At 42.3% G+C, this 12,819-nt stretch overlaps 1 pseudogene; it reads left to right on the plus strand.

Annotated features, from left to right (window-relative positions):
- Nucleotides 1-700: 700 nt before the first annotated feature.
- LOC120037823 lies at nucleotides 701-12,331 on the plus strand (annotated as a pseudogene).
- The last annotated feature ends 488 nt before the right edge of the window (nucleotides 12,332-12,819 follow it).

The following is a 12,819-nucleotide window of genomic DNA, read 5'->3' on the forward strand; positions in this document are numbered from 1 at the left end:
AGCGCTCACCTAAAAAGCCCATATGCCACTGCCTGAGAGAAATTGTCATTGTTTTTGGGGCAGAATTATGTGAGTTTTTATGAGTTGTTGTTCGTGGTGCGTCTTGGTCAGTTTAGCTCAGAAAACACCGCCGTCTTCAACCCTGCCTAAAATACGCCCCTCTGCCCAGTCATGTGAAATTCATAAAGGACCACATTTATTTATTTTAATTGATGATTTCCTTATATGATCTGTAACTCAGTTAAATTATTGAAATTGTTGCATGTTGCGTTTATATCTTTGTTCAGTATATGTTTTACTTAGGTACTTTACACCGTTGATATCGATCATATATCTACCAACCATTGAAGAACGATACATTAAAATCAATCATTCTGTGATTGATGTTGAAGACAGTCTTCGAACGGTGAAAACATTTCTGGGCAATGAAGTTTTTTGGACATATTTGTTATTTAGTTAAAGCTTCACTAGCGTTTTTGTTCGTTGCCAATCCCATATAATCGGTCTTTGAGAATCCAACGTTTTAAAGAGTCCTGAAAATAATAATATCACCTATAAATTGAACGTGAATTTGGACTGAACGTCAAGTTAAAACGAACTCCGTCGACTAGAATCTCAGACCTAACCAATCAACTAAGGAAACTGTTGTGATGGGATGACCAATGAAAATCGCGATATTTCAATAACCGGAAGTATTCAGCGCAACACGTTTAAAATGTAATGAGCGGTCAACTGACGTTCAATTTGATCTGATTCTACATAACAGCAAAATCATAACGCTAACATGGATATGTTACAGTATTTATAAACGAAACAAATACAGTCATGGAAAAGGTAGAGACAGACGAGGAGATCTTAGCCAAGCAACATCGCAAGGAGAAGAAGGATCTGTAAGGTTGATAATTAAATGTAGGTTTAAGATTTCCAATGATATCGTTGCTGTATTAGTAGTTTGCGTTCAACTCCCGTTGTAACACCCCGAGTGGGATAGATATGACATGCCTACCTGTTATTCTAGCTAGCTACTCATTTTATTTGTTCTTTTTTAATAACAAGTCTAACTTTTTGAAAATCAAAACAGCAGTTTAGTTCAGTGAAATATACTTTTATCTGTGTTAAGGTTAGCTAGTTAGGTAATTATTATTATTGCAGTATGACTACCGTAGGATATTGTTATGGCTGTATGACCTAGACAGTTTGCGTGTATGCATTGATATGTAGGCTACGTGTGCCTTCACATTTTTTTTATGTGGTTCTGTCCTTGAGCTGTTCTTGTCTATTGATGTTCTGTATTATGTCATTCTGTATTGTGTTTCATGTTCTGTGTGGACCCCAGTAAGAGTAGCTGCTGCTTATGCAACAGCTAATGGGGATCCTAATAAAATACCAAATAGGGTATTGTTGTGGCCGTATGACTACTATAGGCTTTTGTTATGGCTGTATGACTACTATAGGCTATTGTGATTTGTGAGAAGGGGACATAAACTATAAACCATGTTTCAGCTAAAATCCAGAGCTTGAAAAATGCTGTCCCCAAAAATGACAAGAAGAGGTGTAAACAGCTGACTGAGAATATTACCAAGCTGGGGGCTGAGCTGAATCAGAAACACAATGAGGAACAACTAGACTCATCATGATGAGGAGGAGCAGACGAAAAGGTAACTGTTGTCTACATATCAGTGGTTACAGAATTTACCAAACTAGGGGTCGCGAGAGAACCTCTGAAATAAAATGAATTAAATCACGCTTGGTTCATAGAACCGGGGTTACGTCAGTAACCTCCAGTAGCCAGTAGATGTGGTTGTAATAAAGAGGTTTCTATTTTCTTCCTACAAATAGTTTCTCTATGTTTTAAACTGTTTAAGCTTTATACTATTGTTTCCCTGTACAATGTCCACAAGCTGCGCAGGACTCAGAGAGTCCAGGCACTAAATCAGACTGGGGGAAAAATAACATACAAAATGATGATGTTCTGAACTTCCCATTACCTTTCTGATGCATTTCAGTCACTTCAAACCATTTTTCGTTCAGATTGAAATACTGTCAAAAGTACTGTCTGATTAGTAATTAGCCTGTCATAGTCCAAATGAAAACCCCTGGGTTACATACTATAAGGCTACTTGGTTATAACCAAATGTCCGCTGGTTCGAATCCTGGAGCCGACAAGATTAAAAATCTGCACTCACATGACTGTGTTTTGGGGCCCGAACAGGTACGTACAGAGCTAGGGAATTATTTTTGTCCAGTTCTCGGGAAAAAGGTACTGAAATTACAGGACATTGTTCCTTTAAATTGGAACTGACAGCATTTTAGCAACATTGAAATCTGTAACACCCCCAGGAAAACTTCACCGTCCTATTGATCAAACAGCCATAAAAAGGTAGGGTCTCTCTCAGTTATGCACATCAACAAGATCAACAACTAATGCTAACAAGATCAACAACTAATGCTAGCCAGATCAACAACTAATGCTAGCCAGATCAACAACTAATGCTAGCCAGATCAACAACTAATGCTAGCCAGATCAACAACTAATGCTAACAAGATCAACAACTAATGCTAGCCACATCAACAACTAATGCTAACAAGATCAACAACTAATGCTAGCCAGGTCAACAGCTAATGCTAGCCAGATCAACAGCTAATGCTAGCCAGATCAACAGCTAATGCTAGCCAGATCAACAGCTAATGCTAGCCAGATCAACAGCTAATGCTAGCCAGATCAACAACTAATGCTAGCCAGATCAACAGCTAATGCTAGCCAGATCAACAGCTAATGCTAGCCAGATCAACAGCTAATGCTAGCCAGATCAACAGCTAATGCTAGCCAGATCAACAACTAATGCTAGCCAGATCAACAGCTAATGCTAGCCAGATCAACAGCTAATGCTAGCCAGATCAACAGCTAATGCTAGCCAGATCAATAACTAATGCTAGCCAGAGCAACAACTAATGCTAGCCAGAGCAACAACTAATGCTAGCCAGATCAACAACTAATGCTAACAAGATCAACAACTAATGCTAGCCAGATCAACAACTAATGCTAGCCAGATCAATAACTAATGCTAGCCAGATCAACAGCTAATACTAGCCAGATCAACAGCTAATGCTAGCCAGATCAACAACTAATGCTAGCCAGATCAACAGCTAATACTAGCCAGAACAAGATGAGCTAAAATCTAACGAGGGAACATTAGATAAACCCTCTCAAACTTTTCCAGTTAGTTGACAGTCAAAATTGCACTGATAAACGATGGGGAATAGTAGCCTGCTCGTCCTTCTGCAGCTTGCCTGCCAATGCATGCTTGTCGCAACCAAGCACCCAAGATAACTGGCTAAGTTGGCTAGCTAGCTAGCTACACTACCGATCACAACCGAGTAAAATGTGTCTGGAAGTAGACTACCAGTCAAGTGTTAGAACACCTACTCATTAAAGGTTTTTTCTTTATTTGTACTATTTTCTACATTGTAGAATAATAGTGAAGACCTCAAAACTATGAAATAACACATGGAATCATGTAGTAACCAAAAAAGTGTTAAACAAATCAAAATATATTTTATATTTGAGATTCTTCAAACCCTTTGCCTTTAACAGCTTTGCACACTCTTGGCATTCTCTCAACCAGCTTCACCTGGACTGCTTTTCCAACAGTCTTGAAGGAGTTCCCATGTATGCTGAGCACTTGTTGGCTGCTTTTCCGTCACTGCGGTTCGACTCATCCCAAACCATCTAAATTTGGTTGAGGCCAGGTTATCTAATGCAGCACTCCATCACTCTCCTTTATTGTAAAATAGTCCTTACACAGCCTGGAAGTGTGTTGGGTCATTGTCCTGTTGATAAACAAATGATAGTCCCACTAAGCCCAAACCAGATGGGATGGCATATCGCTGCAGAATGCTGTGGTAGCCATGCTGGTTTAGTTTACCTTGAATTCTAAATAAATCACAGACAGTGTCACCAGAAAAGCATCCCTACACTATCACACCTCCTCCTCCATGCTTTACGGTGGGAAATACACATTCAGAGATCATCCGTTCACTTACTCTGCGTCCCACAAAGACACGGTGGTTGGAACCAAAATCTCAAATTTTCAAATCTCAGATTTCCACCGGTCTAATATCCATTGCTCGTGTTTCTTGACCCAAGCAAGTCTCTTCTTCTTATTGATGTCCTTTAGTAATGGTTTCCTTGCAGCAGTTTGAACATGAAGGCCTGATTCACGCAGTCTCCTCTGAACAGTTGATGTTGAGATGTGTCTGTTACTTGAACTCTGTGAAGCATTTATTTGGGCTGCAATCTGAGGTGCAGTTAACTCTAATGAACTTATCTTCTGCAGCAGAGGTAACTCTCGGTCTGCCTTTCCTGTGGCGGTCCTCACGAGAGCCAGTTTCATCATAGCGCTTGATGGTTTTTTGTAACTACACTTGCAGAAGCTTTCAAAGTTCTTGAAATTTTCCAGATTGACTGACCTTCATGTCTTAATAACTTCTTATGGCTGCAATCCCGTTAACGGGATCGATATGACAACAGCCAGTGAAAGTGCAGGGTGCCTAATTCAAACATCAGAAATCTCATAATTAAAATTCCTCAAACATACAAGTATCTTATACCATTTTAAATGTAATCTTGTTGTTAATCCCACCACAGTGTCCGATTTCAAAAAGGCTTTACAGCGAAAGCACCACAAACGATTATGTTAGGTCACCGCCAAATCACAGAAAAACACAGTCATTTTTCCAGCCAAAGACAGGAGTCACAAAAAGCAGAAATAGAGATAAAATGAATCACTAACCTTTGATGATCTTCATCAGATGACACTCATAGGACTTCATGTTACACAATACATGTATGTTTTGTTCGGTAAAGTTCATATTTATATAAAAAAAATCTCAGTTTACATTGGTGCGTTATGTTCAGTAGTTCCAAAAACATCCAGTGATTTTTGCAGAGAGCCAGATCAATTTCCAGAAATACTCATAATAAACATTGCTAAAAGATACAACTGTTATACATGGAATTTTAGATCCACTTCTCCTTAATGCAACCGCTGTGTCAGATTTCAAACAAGCTTTACGGAAAAAGCAAACCATGCAATAATCTGAGGTCGGCGCTCAGAGCCCAATCAAGACAAAAATATATCTGCCATATTGTGCAGTCAACAGAAGTCAGAAATAACATTATAAATATTCACTTACCTTTGATCTTCATCAGAATGCACTCCCAGGAATCCCAGTTCCACAATAAATGTTTGATTTGTTTGGTAATGTCCATCATTTATGTCCAAATAGCTACTTTTGTTAGCGCGTTTGGTAAACAAATCCAAAGTCACGAAGCGCGTTCACTAAAAGCAGACGAAATGTCAAAAAGTTCTGTTACAGTCAGTAGAAACATGCCAAACGATGTATTGAATCAATCTTTAGGATGTTTTTAACATAAATCTTCAATAATGTTCCAACCGGAGAATTTCTTTGTCTTCAGAAGTGCGATGGAACAGAGCTCGCTCTCACATGAACGCGCATGGTCAGCGCATGTTCAGCTCATGGTAGACCTTACTCAATCCCCTCTCCTTCGGCCCCACCTCACAATAGAAGCATCAGACAAGGTTCTATAGACTGACATCTAGTTGAAGCCTTAGGAAGTGCAAAATGACCCATATCCCACTGTGTATTCGATAGGGGCTGATTTGAAAATCTACCAACCTCAGATTTCCCACTTCCTGGTTGGATATTTTTCTCAGGTTTTTGCCTGCCATATGAGTTCTGTTATACTCACAGACATCATTCAAACAGTTTTAGAAACTTCCGAGTGTTTTCTATCCAAATATACAAATAATATGCATATATTAGCAACTGGGACTGAGGAGCAGGCAGTTTACTCTGGGCACCTTTCATCCAAGCTACTCAATACTGCCCCGCAGCCATAAAACGTTTTAAAGTAATGATGGACTATCGTTTCTCTTTGCTTACTTGAACTGTTCTTGCCATGAGAGGACTTGGTCTTTTACCAAATAGGGCTATCTTCTGTATACCCCCCTACCTTGTCACAACACAACTGATTGGCTCAAATGCATTAAGAAGGAAATAAATTCCACAAATTAACTTATAAGAATGCACACCTGTTAATTGAAATGCATTCCAGATGACTACCTCATGAAGCTGGTTGAGAGAATGCGAAGAGTGTACAAAGCTGTCATCAAGGCAAAGGGTGGCTACTTTGAAGAATCTAAAATCTCAAAAAATATTTAACACTTGTTTGGTTACTACATGATTCCATATGTGTTATTTAATAGTTTTGATGTCTTCACTATTATTCTACAATGTAGAAATTTGTAAAAATAAAGAAAACCCTTGAATGTATAGGTGTGTCCATACTTTTGACTGGTACTGTGTGTGTGTGTTATATATAATTTAATGAAGCTGCCAATTGAGGACATGTGAGGCGTCTGTTTCTCAAACTAGACACTAATGCACTTGTCCTCTTGCTCAGTTGTGCACCGGGGCCTAATATTATATATCTTTCTTTGCAACTCTGCCGAGGGGGTTGAGTCACTGGCCTTCCCACGTCATGCTTTTTTTTGCTATACTCGACTTGAGTGTGTTGATTCACTGACACAATCTTTTTGTCCTGTTTTTTCAGGCTCGTGTGGTGGAGGAGTTCATCATGGAGAGCCCCTAAGGATTTCCCGTATCTGTCAGCTGTGGTAATAAACTTTGGTGAGACTCCAGGAGAAGAAGAGAGAATCCAAAGTTTAGTGTGTATGTATAGGTTAAGAGAATATTATAAAAGGGACGTTTTTGTATATGCACAGCAGAGCTCTCGTAAATAAACATAGCTGACTATTGTAGACTGGCCTCTGTCTGATTTCAATAAGAACCTTACAAATTCTTAGTAACAGACAGAGTAGTTTAATTGAAGTTCAGTTTATGAACATTGAGAACAAAATTCTCTTAACAGTTAGTGGTCTGTTGATATCCGTCTAGTGGTGTGGGTGCTGTACTTTGGCAAAGTGGGTGGGGTTATATCCTGCCTGGTTGGCCCTATCCAGGGGTATCGTCCGACGGGGCCAGTGTACCCGTGATCTGTCACATGATCTCAGTATATATTCACCTGTTCTGAAAGGCCCCAGAATCTGCAACACCACTAAGCAAGGGGCACCACCAAGCAAGCTGCACCATGTAGACCAAGGAGCTCTTCAAACAGTTCAGGGACAAAGTTGTGGAGAAGTACAGATCAAGGTTGGGTTATAAAAAAATATTCAAAACTTTGAACATTCAACTGAGCACCATTTAAATCCATTATTAAAAAATTGAAAGAATATGGCACCATAACAAACCTGCCAAGAAAGGGCCGCCCACCAAAACTCACGGACCAGGCAAGGAGGGCGTTAATCAGAGAGGCAACAAGGAGACCAAAGATAATCCTGAAGGAGCTGCAAAGCTCCACAGCGGAGATTGGAGTATCTGTCCATAGGACCACTTTAAGCCGTACACTCCACAGAGCTGGGCTTTACGGAAGAGTGGCCAGAAAAAAGCCATTGCTTAAAGAGAAAAATAAGCAAACACGTTTAGTGTTCGCCAAAAGGCATGTGGGAGACTCCCCAAACATATGGTAGGTACTCTGGTCAGATGAGACTAAAATTGAGCTTTTTGGCCATCAAGGAAAACACTGTCTGGCGCAAACCCAACAATTCACATCACCCCAAGAACACAATCCCCACAGTGAAGCATGGTGGTGGCAGCATCATGCTGTGGGGATGTTTTTCATCGGCAGGGACTGGGAAACTGGTCAGAATTGAAGGAATGATGGACGGCACTAAATACAGGGAATTTCGAGGGAAACCTGTTTGTCTTCCAGAGATTTGAGACTGGGACGGAGGTTCACCTTCCAGCAGGACAATAACCCTAAGCATACTGCTAAAGCAACACTCGAGTGGTTTAATGTGAAACATTTAAATGTTTTAGAATGGACTATTCAAAGCCCAGACCTCAATCCAATTGAGAATTTGTGGTATGACTTAAAGATCGCTGTACACCATTGGAACCCATCCAACTTGAGGGAGCTGGAGCAGTTTTGCCTTGAAGAATGGGCAAAAATCCAAGTCGCTAGATGTGCCAAGCTTATAGAGACATACCCCAATAGACTTGCAGCTGTAATTGCTGCAAAAGGAGGCTCTACAAAGTATTGACTTTGGGGGGTGAATAGTTATGCACACAAGTTTTTTTGTTGTTGTCTTATTTCTTGTTTGTTTCACAATAAAACATATTTTGCATCTTCATAGTGGTAGGCATGTTGTGTAAATCAAGTGATACAAACCCCCCCAAAAATGCAATTTTATTTCCAGGTTATAAGGCAAGAAAATAGAAAAAATGCAAAGGGGGTGAATACTTTCGCAAGCCACTGCACCTCCAGACACTCCCAAAGACCTGGGACAGGTTGTCACTCTCCATGTCTGCTAGGGTGGCTTGGTTAGATATGAGGGTGGGGGGACTTTTGGAATAATCTGATTTCTCATCAGGTCTGTCTTCTGATTGAAGTGCAGCAGTTAGAGTGTCATTGTTTCAATGTGTCTGCTCTTTCAGCGATGTAAACTCGTGTATCTAGAGGAAACACGCAGCTTCTAGAGTCATTACAGTGGCATTGTTGTGAGTGTTAATGGTCCATTATCAGGGCTCCTGTTCATCAAATACTCAGATCTGTGGGCCATTAGTGAATCCTCTGTTTCTGACATGACCAAAGTGCCTACATTAAGCACCAAGCAGCAGCTCTGTATAGAAGAGCAGGCCAGAGATTGGATTCTTGTCTGTGTGTGGGTGCAATAATTGAATAACGTGACGCGAGCGTGTTTTCTTCTCGTTGTCTCTCAGTCCTGCCCTTCCTTCCTTCCCGTTGTTCTGATGTCCTAGTCCCCCAGTCCTGCCCTTCCTTCCCGTTGTTCTGATGTCCTAGTCCCCCAGTCCTGCCCTTCCTTCCCGTGGTTCTGATGTCCTAGTCCCCCAGTCCTGCCCTTCCTTCCCGTTGTCCTGATGTCCTTGTCTCTCAGTCCTGCCCTTCCTTCCCGTTCTTCTGATGTCCTAGTCTCTCAGTCCTGCCCTTCCTTCCCGTTGTCCTGATGTCCTTGTCTCTCAGTCCTGCCCTTCCTTCCCGTTCTTCTGATGTCCTAGTCTCTCAGTCCTGCCCTTCCTTCCCGTTGTTCTGATGTCCTAGTCCCTCAGTCCTGCCCTTCCTTCCCGTTGTTCTGATGTCCTAGTCTCTCAGTCCTGCCCTTCCTTCCCGTTCTTCTGATGTCCTAGTCCCTCAGTCCTGCCCTTCTTTCCCGTTGTTCTGATGTCCTAGTCTCTCAGTCCTGCCCTTCCTTCCCGTTGTTCTGATGTCCTAGTCTCTCAGTCCTGCCCTTCCTTCCCGTGGTTCTGATGTCCTAGTCTCTCAGTCCTGCCCTTCCTTCCCGTTGTCCTGATGTCCTTGTCTCTCAGTCCTGCCCTTCCTTCCCGTTCTTCTGATGTCCTAGTCTCTCAGTCCTGCCCTTCCTTCCCGTTGTTCTGATGTCCTAGTCCCTCAGTCCTGCCCTTCCTTCCCGTTGTTCTGATGTCCTAGTCTCTCAGTCCTGCCCTTCCTTCCCGTTCTTCTGATGTCCTAGTCCCTCAGTCCTGCCCTTCCTTCCCGTTGTTCTGATGTCCTAGTCTCTCAGTCCTGCCCTTCCTTCCCGTTGTTCTGATGTCCTAGTCTCTCAGTCCTGCCCTTCCTTCCCGTGGTTCTGATGTCCTAGTCTCTCAGTCCTGCCCTTCCTTCCCGTGGTTCTGATGTCCTAGTCTCTCAGTCCTGCCCTTCCTTCCCGTGGTTCTGATGTCCTAGTCTCTCAGTCCTGCCCTTCCTTCCCGTTGTTCTGATGTCCTAGTCCCTCAGTCCTGCCCTTCCTTCCCGTGGTTCTGATGTCCTAGTCTCTCAGTCCTGCCCTTCCTTCCCGTGGTTCTGATGTCCTAGTCTCTCAGTCCTGCCCTTCCTTCCCGTTGTTCTGATGTCCTAGTCCCTCAGTCCTGCCCTTCCTTCCCGTTGTTCTGATGTCCTAGTCCCTCAGTCCTGCCCTTCCTTCCCGTTGTTCTGATGTCCTAGTCCCTCAGTCCTGCCCTTCCTTCCCGTTGTTCTGATGTCCTAGTCTCTCAGTCCTGCCCTTCCCGTTGTTCTGATGTCCTAGTCTCTCAGTCCTGCCCTTCCTTCTCGTTGTCCTGATGTCCTAGTCTCTCAGTCCTGCCCTTCCCGTGGTTCTGATGTCCTAGTCCCTCAGTCCTGCCCTTCCTTCCCGTGGTTCTGATGTCCTAGTCTCTCAGTCCTGCCCTTCTTGCTTGATGATCAACATGACTTGGTAGACTAGCTAGCTTTCAGAGCAGGTTAATCAAAATCTCAAAATCAAACAATATTTTTAAAGGACAATCATCTCCAGATGTGGGGAACACTGCATTAAAACAACCAAACTGTTCACAAAAACGAAATAATTTAACAAAAATAATCACATTTTAGGAGGAGCTCTTCCTTACTGATACTGCTCAGTTAGATGGTGATGTCACACCTGGCACCTAAATGTGACTTCTGTCATCTGATCACTCCAAGCTGCATTAGGTTCAGATCTACCAGGATGGGCCTTGACATAGTCTGGATGCAGTCAGGCCACTGAATATGCATCAGCAATGTAAAGAGATGGGGTGAATGAGTGTGTCACAATCTGTATAAAATGGGCGTTAAAACGATCAGAGTTCCCACTCTGTAACTTTGATATGCCCGTAGAAAATCCCCAAAATCCTGGTCTTTTTGTTCTTCTAATTTGGTGAGTATGTGGTTATGAGACGTCTCAAGCCCACTATGTCTAATATTCTGTAGTTTCCCCCTTTTTTTTCTTCATTATTTCGAAAGGAAATTCAGTATCACTTGTGGTCCACACTGCAGTGTCACTCCAGGGTGTGTATAAAATATCACCGGTGTGTGTGTGTTTTCAGATGAGTTTGAGAAGTGGCAGACACAGCCGCCTGGGGTGGACAACTGGAGGAACCTTGTTTTATGTTATAATGGTTTTATACTGATTTATAAATCAAATCAAATTGTATTTGTCACATTATTATTATTATTATTTATTTATTATTTTATTTAACTAGGCAAGTCAGTTAAGAACTAACTCGTATTTACAATGACGGCCTATACCGGCCAAACCTGGACGACGCTGGGCCAATTGTGCGCCGCCCTATGGGACTCCCAATCACGGCCTGTTGTGATACAGCCTGGATTCGAACCAGGGTGTCTGTAGTGACGCCTCTAGCACTGAGATGCAGTGCCTTAGACCGCTGTGATACAGCCTGGAATCTAACCAGGGTCTGTAGTGACGCCTCTAGCACTGAGATGCAGTGCCTTAGACCGCTGTGATACAGCCTGGAATCTAACCAGGGTCTGTAGTGACGCATCTAGCACTGAGATGCAGTGCCTTAGACCGCTGCGCCACTCGGGAGCACTCGTATAAGGAAATCAGTCAATTGAAATGAATTCATTAGGCCCTAATCTATGGATTTCATATGACTAGGAATACAGATATGCATCTGTTGATCACAGATACCTTTGGTAAAAAAAGGTAGGGGTGACCACCGCGCCACTCGGGAGCCCATTCATGTATGGGCTCCCCATACATGAATGGGGGGGCGGCAGGGTAGCCTAGTGGTTAGAGCGTTGGACTAGTAACCGAAAGGTTGCAAGTTCAAATCCCCGAGCTGACAAGGTACAAATCTGTCGTTCTGCCCCTGAACAGGCAGTTAACCCACTGTTCCTAGGCCGTCATTGAAAAATAAGAATTTGTTCTTAACTGACTTGCCTAGTTAAATATATAAAAAAAAAAAAGGTAAATTTGTAAGTCGCTCTGGATAAGAGCGTCTGCTAAATGACTTAAATGTAATGTATGATGATTCTTTGTTTCCTAACAGCTGAGAGCTCTGACACAGGTGCTTCAACTGCCAATAGAAGTGCTCCAAGCTGATTCTCCAAGCCATAATCATTGGAGAGGAATTTAACAAGTCTCCCATTATGTTAGTACCATGTCACCTCCAAACTTCCCCAGCTTCGTCTACCAATGAATTTGATTGGTTACAATTCTCCAACCCCATTCCTCAGCCGTATAGATAAACAAGAGACGAGGGCTGCCATTTTGTTGAATAACAAATGATGCCAAATTATGAATTGGGCCTTTTTTAATTGTTAATATTATTTTTCAGTTATATGCGTCATGCGTATGGACAGAGAGAACATTACAACTCAGTGGAACGTACGAAGGAACTCAAGAAGAAAGCTGAGACGCATTGAGTTAAATTATAACGAATGATAAAGTCAGGCATGGGTGGAAGTTGAAAAAATGTTGGGAACAAACCAATGTAAAACATATGAATTCACACATGACAAAATTATTTCACTCCCGGAGATCCCCTGCATACACACAGACTTGCCGTCCAAGGAATTCGATGGGAGGAGAGAAAGGCAGAGAGACTGAAAATATTACCACCTACCTAACTATGTGGGGACTGAGAGAATAGTTACCATCACAGCGAGAATAGTTACCATCACAGCGAGCTGAGGAAGAATTGGAAGTAACTTTGTACATCCTTCATCAGTGCTTGTTAATACCTCTGAAATCACAATGGAAATGTTATCTATTAAATATATATTTTGGTGGTGATGTACTGTTATTTCTAATGACTGCAATATATCAAAGGCTGATGGTCTTTTTTGTGTGTGTAGTGTAATGAAACAGGCAGGGAGCAGGTCTCGAACCCTCGACGTTCTAGCCCGAAGTC

The sequence above is a fragment of the Salvelinus namaycush genome, unplaced genomic scaffold, assembly GCF_016432855.1.
Source record: "Salvelinus namaycush isolate Seneca unplaced genomic scaffold, SaNama_1.0 Scaffold190, whole genome shotgun sequence".
NCBI lineage: Eukaryota > Metazoa > Chordata > Actinopteri > Salmoniformes > Salmonidae > Salvelinus > Salvelinus namaycush.